The 11,359-nt window shown below is 38.1% G+C and overlaps 1 non-coding gene across 1 annotated transcript; it reads left to right on the top strand.

Moving 5' to 3' along the window:
* Positions 1-8,229: 8,229 nt before the first annotated feature.
* On the top strand, positions 8,230-8,336 carry LOC112101591. Its single transcript, XR_002907616.1, has one exon. It is a non-coding gene; the product is annotated as a small nucleolar RNA R71 (small nucleolar RNA).
* The last annotated feature ends 3,023 nt before the right edge of the window (positions 8,337-11,359 follow it).

Raw genomic sequence — 11,359 nt, 5'->3', positions numbered from 1 at the left:
ATATTTATTTTTCATGTGAATGTCAATCACTTGTTATAATGACACCCAATTACTCAAGCTATGCCAGATCAGAGTTGCTGCAGCAATATTTGTAGTATAATATTATCTCAAGGTATCTTTGACTCAAGGCTGAACATGGGGGTCATGAACAGACCTGGCTACTCAATGCCTTAGACAGAGGACTTTTTTCTTATATATATATATATATATATGCTACAACACTGCTCATAACTCTCGCTACTTTTTTACACATTTCTGCATATGGGGTGTATACTCAGATCTGGTTACTCAGCAACTTAAGCCATTGGAGCAGAGTTTTATTTCATAAATATCACAGTCAATCAACATGCTTCTCCCTTCAAATCTTAAGACATTTTCTATTCTTTTGGTTTTGCTCTAGCAGTCTCATACACTCAATCACGGGCTAAATGTTGGGACAGAATTTCACTTCTATCTATAACTATCTCTACTTGGCATTCTCATAAATACTTAACAGCACTCAATTTATCTTCATTAGGTTTTCAAATCCATACAAAAATAACAGATAATAGAGCTTCACACAACACAAACATAAACACATACATAAAACACATGCATTCGGAAACAATCCCCCCAAACTTGAGAGATGCTGTGTCCTCACAAGTAAACAAAATACAAACACACAAATGGACAAACAATTCTTTTTTTTTTCAAACAAGAAGGAAACTAGTGAGAGAAAAGTACTCCACTGTGGTGGGGACTGCAGCCCATGATGTGATGTTATCAGCGCTTCTTTGATGCACTGCGCAGCTTATCCTTTGGTGAAGCCTTTGGGGAGGTAGCTGGCAATGTCTTTGTCTTTTTTGCTGCAGGGCTGGTGAGAGGAGTTGTGGCTGGGGTTGCTGTAGCAGTACCCGCAGATGTACTGCCTTTTCGTTTGCTGGGTTGTCTTGGACCGGTGCGGATAGGCTGGCTAGGACTTGGCTGTGGAGTCTTTTGAGTCAATGCGTCAGCTGCCTGGCCCTCGGCTGTGATGGCAGCTATTACCTCAAGTAGTGGTTTGGCTTGCTCAGATGTAGGCATGGCTCTAACTACTGCAGCAACTAACTCAACATCAACTTGCTCCATTTCATCGTCAGAGGCTGGAGGTGTTGCCATTTTTGCTTTACCCTTGGCCTTTCCTTTGCCCACAAAGACTGGAATAGGAGGTTCCACGTCAAGGTCTTCCTCCTCCTCTTCTTGAATAATATATTGCTTCCTAATTTTGGACTAGGTGGGGATGGGTGGTTCCTCACGTTCATGCTCTGAATTATCCTCTGCCTCTGAGGGTGAGCTATCCGTATTAGATTTGTCACCTTCATCCTCAGGTGGGTTAGATGGTTCAGCATCTTCTGAGTCAACTTCTACTGGTGGTTCAGTTGCAGCTTGCTTTGCTGGTTTATCTGAAGCAGTGGCTTCTTCACTGGTTTCTGCTGGAGTACTTGTAGTGCTAGTGTCAAAATTGAATTGCTGGAGCAAGGAAGCAGGGAAGTTTCGATGATTGCGTTTCATGTACTCAGCAAATTTGTGTAGTTGTCCATCCAGGTGCTGTAGATAACTCCAAAACAGACCATTTTCCCTCTGCTGAGCTTCCACACATTGATTGATACTGGTGCTGAGTGCTTGGATGGTCTGTTCTAATCCAAGAGTTCGTCGTGCTCCTTTTACAGCAGCTGGTTCAGTTGTTGTTCCAGCACTCTCGCCAGCAACTCTTTCAATTGTTCGTGTCATAAAAGCACCCTCATTCTTGACATGATCATCGCTGGCTTCAAGACGAACACCTGAAACAACATAAATGCTGGTGACAAGTGAAGGAAATAGCAAAGCAGCAATTCGATGAGTTTTGGCTGCACATTCTCAGATTTTTTTGGCAATGATGCTACCCACATCTATGGGGAGCCCTCTAACAAGGACATATAGTAAAACCAATCTTTCTTGTGAAATCGTAGTAGTGTGAGTGGTGGGCATAAGTCTAGATTTCAAAAATTTCACCTACACCTTAGCAATAGGTTTCAAATCTATCCTGTTAACTACACGCCCTTCCTCGTTAACCCATGATGCCCCTTCGATGGTAAGAGTTGTGAAAATGGTGGTCCACTTTTTCGGGGTTAACTTATCACACAATTTAGCATACTCACAAGTAATCTCAGCAGGTAAGTTATAAAAAGCATTGATAACACGAGAGTCCAATGGAACAAGTGTATTTCTTACCCAGATGTTGTGCTGATCAGGGCTTACCAAATTGGCATAAAATTCTTTTACCACTGGCAGTACAGCATTGCGAGGGTGTTTGCAAAACTCTAGCCATCCTCGCTTTGTTGCAGCATTATGAATTGTTTTCACAATTCCTGGTCTGGAAATTGAAACCCTTTTTCTTCCAGAATCTTGCATGGCTCTATGAATTCTTTGTATTTTTCTTCGGCATGGTAACTTTGGAATCGTGATGGATCTTTGAGGCGGCTCGCTGTTTTCTTATATCGCGGCATTGTTGTAGCAGTAACAAAGTTAGGCTATTGTTCCTGAGAGCCAAAAGAGAAGAAGTGTTAAAGAATTAAGAGAGTTGGACTTGCGAAGGAGGTGGGGAATAGTGGCGTGGACACTAAGCACAGTGACTCCTTTTTATAGTGGACTGTAATTTGAAGATAACCACAGTAATTAGAGATAATTGAGGGAATAAAATATTTGAATTAAATGTGCATATCCCAAAATTATCGGTCATTGAAATTAAAACTGTGGTTTCAGAGATTTGTTTATGTAATTTCTATCCATATCCGAGCGCCTATCTGTCACGATTTCATCTCCAACGATAAGTGAAGGCTCCAGCCTTTAATTTACTGTAACGGGAAAATATGTTGCTACAGCCCCCATTTGCTCATTCCAACAACGGGTACAGAATCCATACCAAAGCGTCTGACACGTGTTTGTTGTCCTTTGAATTCTGCCACCATATACTTGCACTTGTCAATATGAAATTCAATTGTCACATTTATTTCAAACTAAAATTAAGTCTAAAATTATTAAGATAAGGTAGATTAAAGTAAATCGAAAAGAAGGAATGCAATAATGTAAAAGGATAAAAATAAATGGTTAATATGGCAAAACAAGATTAAATAAAATGGTAAAGAGGAATAGATGTCTATAAAACCAAAGGATATTGAAATTGGTTTGATGTGGCTGCTTCCTGAATGAGCTGCCTCCCATGAAGCGCTTGATTTAAGGTCCTTCAGCCTGACCTTCTGTCTTTGCTCAATAGTGGGGTTCTTGAAGGGATAACAATTCCTTTGACCCTTCTGCTGGTGGGTGTCTGTAATGCTTAACCTTGTGCCCATTAACCTTGAATTCGTGACCCGTTTGTTCATCTAAAAGATCAACAGCTTCATGAGGGTAAGATTTCAATAGCTTAAACGGGCCACACCATCGTGACTTGAGCTTTCCCGGAAACAATCTTAGTCTTGTATTGTGGAGCAACACTAATTGACCAGGGATGAACTTCCTATGTTGAATATGCTTGTCATGCCAATGATTTGTTCTCTATTTATAAATTTTTGCATTTTCATATGAAAACAGCCTTAATTCATCAAGCTCACAAAGTTGAAGCTTCTTTTGTTCTGTTGTAGCATGCATGTCCCAATTTAGTTTCTTCAGTGCCCAGTGTTCTTTATGCTCTAGCTCTAAGGGCAAATGACAAGCCTTGCCATAAACAATTCGGTAAGGAGACATGCCGAGTGGGGTTTTGTATGTTGTTCTGTAGGCCCATAAAGAGTCATGCAAATGTAAAGACCAATCCTTCCTTGTTGGGTTCACCACTTTTTCTAAGATCTTTTTAATCTCTCTATTGGACACTTCAGCCTGACCATTGGATTGTGGGTGATATGCAGTTGCTATCTTGTGTCTGACTCCATATTTCATCATTGCTGCAACAAAGATTTTGTTGCAAAAATGTGCGCCTTTATCACTAATAATTGCTCTAGGAGTACCAAACCTAGAGAAAATATTTTTTTGAAGAAAAGTCACCACGGTTTTAGCATCATTGGTAGGTAATGCTGTAGCTTCCACCCACTTAGAGACATAGTCTACAGCAACAAGGATATATAAGTTTCCAAAGGATGGGGGAAAAGGTCCCATGAAATCTATTTCATTGGTAGGTAATGCTGTAGCTTCCACCCACTTAGAGACATAGTCTACAGCAACAAGGATATATAAGTTTCCAAAGGATGGGGGAAAAGGTCCCATGAAATCTATTCCCCAAACATAAAAAATTTCTACTTCTAGTATGTTGGTCAATGGCATCTCATGTCTGCTGGTTATGTTCCCTGTCCTTTGACACCACTCACAACATTTAACAAATTCATAAGCATCTTTAAAAATAGTAGGCCAATAATAACCTGATTGCATAACTTTGGCAGCTGTTCTGTGACCACCAAAATGTCCTCTATGTACTGCAGCATGACATGACTCTAGTATATGGGGTATTTCTTCTGCTGCAACACATCGTCTTATTACTTGATCTGAGTATAACTTATATAAATGTGGGTCATCCCACTGGTAGCTTCTAACATCATGAAGAAATTTTTTTTTCTCTTGAAACTTCAGCTCAGGTGGTAGTAACCCACTTACTAGATAGTTAGCTAAGTCTGCATACCATGAAGATTCTGACTGCTGCAGCATCTGTGCTTGCTGTACTGCTAACAGCTATTCATCAGGAAAAGTTTCAGTGATGCCCTTCCTTGTCAATGTACTAGTGTCTGCTTCCAACCGTGACAAGTGGTCTACCACTTGATTCTCAGTCCCCTTTCTATATGTAATTTTCAGATCAAATTCTTGAAGCAATAAGATCCATCTGATTAGTCTTGGTTTGGCATCCTTCTTTGAAATTAAATATTTGATGGCTGCATGGTCTATGTAAACAGTTACTTTAGTACCTACCAGGTAAGCTATGAATTTGTCAAAAGCAAAAACTACTGCCAGCAACTCATTCTCTGTAGTGGTGTAATTGATCTGAGTTGGAGTAAGAGTTTTGCTTGCATAATATATGGAATGAAAAACCTTATCCTTTCTTTGCCCTAATACTGCTCCCACATAATGATCACTAGCATCACACATCAATTCAAATGGTAAATTCCAATCTGGAGATATAACTACTGGAGCAGTGATAAAGGCTTTCTTTAATTCTTCAAATGCTTGAAGGCATTCTTTGTCAAAGTGAAATGGTTTATCATGCTCCAGCAATGAACATAGAGGCTTGGCTACTCTGGAAAAATCCTTGATGAATCTTCTGTAGAATCCAACATGACCCAAAAAACTCCTAATACCCTTTACTGAGGTTAGAGGTGGCAATTTATCTATTACCTCTATCTTGGTTTTATCTACCTCAATACCATCCTTGGATATCTTGTGACCCAACACTATTCCTTCTTGCACCATGTAATGGCACTTCTCCCAATTAAGTACTAAGTTGGTCATCTCACATCTTTTAAGAACTTCTTCCAAGTTGTGTAAATAATTACCATATGTCTCTCTAAAAAATGAAAAATCATCCATGAAAATTTCCAAGGTCTACTCTACAATATCAGAAAATATAGACATCATGCATCTCTGAAAAGTTGCTGGAGCATTGCATAGCCCAAATAGCATTCTTCTGAAGGCAAATGTTCCATAAGGACAAGTAAATTTAGTCTTCTCTTGATCCTCTAGTGCTATAGCAATCTGGTTGTAGCCTGAATACCCATCTAAGAAACAGTAGTATTGTTTTCCAGTAAGTCTGTCCAGCATCTGATCTATGAATGGAAGTAGGAAATGGTCTTTCCTTGTTGCTTTGTTGAGTTTCCTGTAATCCATACACACTCTCCATCTAGTCACTGTCCTTGTAGGAATAAATTCATTCTTCCTATTAGCCATCACTGTTATCTCTCCTTTCTTTAGAACACATTGAACTGGGCTTACCCATGAACTGTCTGATATTGGGTATATGATTCCAACATCTAACCATTTGATGATTTCCTTCTTCACCACTTCTTTCATAATAGGATTCAGCCTTCTCTGGTGCTCTACCGAATTGCTGGAACAGTCTTCTAAAAGGATCTTATGCATACATATTGATGGGCTGATACCCTTTATATCTGCCATGATCCATCCAATTGCTCTTCTGTATTTTCCCAGCAAATCTGCTAGGCTTTGTTCTTGACCTGCATCCAAAGTAGAAGAAATGATTACAAGGAGTGTGTTGTTTTGACCAAGATAGACATACTTTAAATGTAAAGGTAACAGTTTTAATTCAAAATTAGAGGGTGATTCAATAGATGGTAAAGTTGTTTTTACTTCCCTGTCTCAAAGATTCAGGTGTTCAATAACTCTGTTGTGCCCATTAGATTGTTGTTTGTCCATCCAATCTGTTTGAATTGCTGCAACATCTTCCTCTTCAACCTCCTCAAAGGTGGTGACTTTGTTAAGTGTATTACTGCAGCATTGTCCAGTCTGTTTGCTACAACAAGATCCACTACACTTAGGAAATTGCAATCTTTTATTTCATCAGGGTTTCTCATAGCCTCTAGTACATTGAATGTGACTTGCTGATCATTCACTCTCATGGTCAACTCTCATTTCTACACATCTATCAAAGTCTTTCCAGTTACTAGAAAAGGTCTGCCAAGTATAATGGGTACCTCTTTGTCAGCTTCAAAGTCCAACACAATGAAATCCACTGGAAAAATGAATTTGTCAACCTTCACAGTACATCCTCTATCTTTCCTTCAGGATATGCATGAGATCTGTCAGCTAATTTTAGAGTGATAGTTGTTGGTCTGCACTCCCCTATTCCAAGCTGCTTAAATACAGATAATGGCATCAAGTTGATACTAGCTTCTAAATCACAAAGTGCTCTACCAGCATACCTATTCCCTATAGAGTAGGGTATTGTAAAACTCCCTGGATCTTTCAATTTTGTGGGAATTTTACTCTGAAGCATATGGCTACTTTCTTGTGTTAGAGCAACAATTTCAAACTCTCTCAACCTTCTTTTTCGTGCCAAGATATCTTTTAGAAATTTTACATAATTTGGCATTTGCTCCAAAGCTTCCACAAAAGGTATGTTTATGTGCAGTTGCTTCAACACTTCCAGGAATTTGTTGAACTGCTTGTCTTATTTTTGTTTCTGGAACCTTTGAGGGAAGGGTGGTGGATGTCTAAACTGCTGGTTAGATTCAGGAGGTACCAAACTCTGTTTGTTTAAGTTAGTGCAGGTTGTGGCTACTGGTGTTGTAACTTCTTTTTCAGCAAGATCTAGTTGATTTTCTTTTGTAGTTGCTGTAGCTGGGTCCCTTGCATCAGTGTCTTGATGGGGAGTTTGCTGTAACATGCTTTCCTTTTGAGTTGGTTTTTGAGCTGAAAAGCATTCTATCCTATTTTTTGTCACCTCAACTAGGATATCAACATGCTTTCCAGATCTCAGAGTAATCACTTTACAGTGTTCTTTGCTCTCTCTCCTATGATCTTCTGTGTTGCTAGGTAAGCTTCCTTGAGTTCTGCTGCTCATTGCTGTAGCTAATTGTCCCATTTGATTCTCAAGGACACAACTTGACTCTGCACAATTGCTTCATTCTTTACAATGTACTCCTTGATTAATATTTCCAATGAAGTGATTGGATCCTGACTGATATGCTTTTGCCCTTGACTTTGTTGATGAAAACCAGGTGGTTGTGGTTGTGTGTTTCTACTTAGTCCATTCAATGCTGGAGCATTTCGATTCTGATTGCTCCAAGAGAAATTTGGGTGTTGTTCCAGCCTGGGTTGTAAGTATTTGAATATGGGTTGTTCCGAGGTTGTCGATTGAAGTTACCCATATAATTTACTGAGGCTGGATTTCCAGGGCAATTATCAAAATCATGATCTTCACCACAATAGACACAAGAAAGTTCAGTAACTTGTTTTACTGTTGCTGGAGCAGCTGTCATGGCTTTTACCATGTTAGTCAATGAAGTTACTTAAGCTGATAAGGCTGTAATTGCATTAATGCTATGTACCCCTGCTGATCCTCTTGCTACTGGTTGCCTATTTGAAGGCCACTGATAGTTATTATTGGCAATTCTCTCCAAAATCTCATAAGCTTCAATGTAGGATTTGGATAACAGAGCTCCATTTGCTGAAGCATCCACCATTAACCTTGTACTCGGATTCAACCCATTGTAGAAAATTTCTAATTGAATGCAACAAGGAATACCATGATGAGGACACCTTCTGAGCAATTCCTTGAACCTTTCCCAAGCCTCGTACAAACTTTCATCTTCAATTTGATGGAAGGAGGTAATCTCATTCCGTAATTTCGCATTATTTGTCGGTGGGAAATATTTCATTAGGAATTTATCAGCCAATTCATTCCATGTAGTGATGGAATCAGATGGTAATGAATTTAACCATGCTCTTGCTCGATCCCTTAAGGAATAAGGAAAAAGCCTCAGCCTTAAGGCATCTTGCGTTGCTCTAGCAATTTTGAAAGCATCACTTACTTCCAAGAACAATTTAAGATGGAGATGAGGATCTTCATTTGGCAGTCCACTGAATTGCCCAACTGTTTGCAACATTTGAAACATCACTGGTTTTAACTCAAAGTTGGCAGCATCTACTTCAGGTCTGATGATGCCAGGATGGACAACTTGAGGAGTTAGCACAGCATAATCTAGAATAGCTCGGTCCCTATCGTCTGCCATGTAAATAATATTGTTATTTCTTGGTTGTCTCTCGTTAGCATATTCATTCTACTCTTCTTGAATGTTTACTGGTTGTAAAGGTCCGTGAGGGTTCAAATTTCCCTCATCTTGCAAGTTATTCATGCCTGAAGTAGTCTTTGAATTTCTTTATTCTCTTCGCAATCTTCTGATAGTCATTTCAATCTCAGGATCGAATTAGAATACCTCAGATTTATTTTTGTGCATGCACGTACTGATCTGCCAATCAATAGAATGAATTGAGTTAAGTTTGGTGCTATCACATTTTACTTCACACTCCAAAAATAAACAATCAATCCCCGGCAACGGCGCTAAAAACTTGTTGGTTGATTTGTATAATCAATTATTATCAATGCCAATGTGCAAGTATACACAACAAGTAATAAAGTGATGAGTGTTCAAGATCATCTCCATAGGGATTGATGTTACTCAAAATGTTAAAGCAATCACAATAATGCACGTCAACTAAAGACCGAAACAAACAATTGCCAAATAATTCTATCGTAAATAATAATTGTGAAAGATGGGAATTAAAGCAATATCGAAATAAAATAAACTTAATTAAATGTGTCCAAGGTTCAATTGAGAATATAGTAGTTGAATGATCAAACTCTCCTAATGGGGTGACTGTTGATTACCGAATTAGCACTAGTTGTTATGATAAGTGCTGCAGCACTGGGTAGAACAAATCTGCATCCGTAGCTATCGCATGTTGGAAATCTCATACCTTTAAATCTACTAACAATGACCAATTGCTCATAAATTTAATGTATGGCTTTATGATCTTTAATCTCTCTACCCTACAAGGTGAACACCTATGTCTAGGATATCACAAATCTTAATTTCAAGCATTACCCTTATAGGATTTAAGATAACCTAATCCAGGAAACTCAATTTAAGAACAAGTAATACTCTAATAATGTCCGCTAAGACATGCCCTTTTGCTGCTCTATCTTAACTGAAACTATTAAATGGGTGGTCAACCGAAATAACAATTATATCATAAAAACTATTAAAGTATAATGCTACAGCATTATCATAACATCATATAAGAATAGTCAAGAACCCATTAGATTATTTGTCACTCAATTACAAGTAAATTCAGTTCATACTCTGAATGAGAAAAATAAACATAAATATACTGATCGCAGAATACATCCAATCAATCAAAGGAAGAAAGATAATATGAGCTGAGCACGATGAAAGTCTAAGGATCTTCCTCGGTGCTTCAATGATGCTGAATAACCCTTCTTAATCTTGATCTTCTTCTTGCCTTTTTAATTGTTTTTTAATGTTAATTCCACTGCCGCTTCTATATGGTGCATGCCTCCTTTATATATTTGCAAATTAGATTTTCCAAACCAACGCCCATGCGCGTGCCTGTGTTTTAATTAGGAAACATGCAGATTGTAATTTAATTGCTGACCCGCGCCTATATTTTTTCCCGCGTTTCTCCCAGATTGCTGCAGCATTGATTGCTCTAATGTCCGCAATAGCACTTTTGTCATTTCTGATTGTGCTTTCCTTCTTTTGTGATCATCTTCTTTCCTCTTCTTTCTCATATAATGTCTCTGAATCCTTTTACGAATTTAAAACCTACAAATTAAAACCTGTTTTTAGCACAAATACTATGATTCAAGCAAAACTTGTTAAGACTCAACTAAAATGAATGTTTATGCAAAAGTTCACCAAAATGTAATCAAAATACATTATTTGCTTTCTAAATGGCCTTTATTCAAGTCTAGAATAGATGTAATAACTCTCATTTCTTAGAGTTATCAGCAATCATGCACAACACATTACTAAGGTAAGTAGCACAAGACAAGCGTGATGAAAATCAACTATGGTTTGAATGTAGTGGCCAATTAGCATGGTTATCGATCACTGAGTGGTGCTTAATTACCGAACTTTGCTATGGTGCATACGATATACACAGAAAAGAAGACTTTGCGGTGAGCCACAGGTTACGTGATTTGTACTTTGATGGCAATCTAGAAGTGAATCTTAAACAATTTGATGCAAGATTGAAGGATTTGAATTTTGATGATATGGATGATGTTGATGCGCTAAAAGTCACGCTATATTATTTTGCAGATAGAGTGCTCAATGGAAGAAAAGATGAACGTAAACCAAATTCATTATTGCTAAACGATGTTGATGATCTAGAGTACCTTAGAAGTCTTCCATGGGGTCGTTCATCTTAGGAAACTGTATATGACAGTTTAGACACTGCACTGAACAAAAAATTAGAGCTTTTCCAGGATAATATTCTTAAAGAGGTGAAGTACCACATTTATGGCTTTTGTCATGGAGTGCAGGTATGTTGAAAAGACAAAAAATAATGCTTATTTTGTTTTGTACTTAATAATCATTAGCATATTTTTGGTTTCAAACTTTATATTTTCGCTTGCTACAGGCTTGGTTGTTCGAAATAAGTGAAGGTTTTCTAAAAGAAAAGTGGGCTATCAAAACCAAAAAGAAGAGTCAGCAAATATTAAAGTGGGAAGGCGTTTTGTCCTCGAGAATATATTTTACTGATGTGTATAAGTTTTTCAACAACAAGACTCGTATTGTAAATATTACATATATTTTTACATTGGCTGTAAAGATTTATTACATAA

Source organism: Citrus clementina, unplaced genomic scaffold, assembly GCF_000493195.1.
Source record: "Citrus clementina cultivar Clemenules unplaced genomic scaffold, Citrus_clementina_v1.0 scaffold_9, whole genome shotgun sequence".
Classification (NCBI taxonomy): Eukaryota; Viridiplantae; Streptophyta; class Magnoliopsida; order Sapindales; family Rutaceae; genus Citrus; species Citrus x clementina.
The sequence above is the reverse complement of the archived record's forward strand: the minus strand, read 5'-3'. Positions and strand labels throughout refer to the sequence as shown.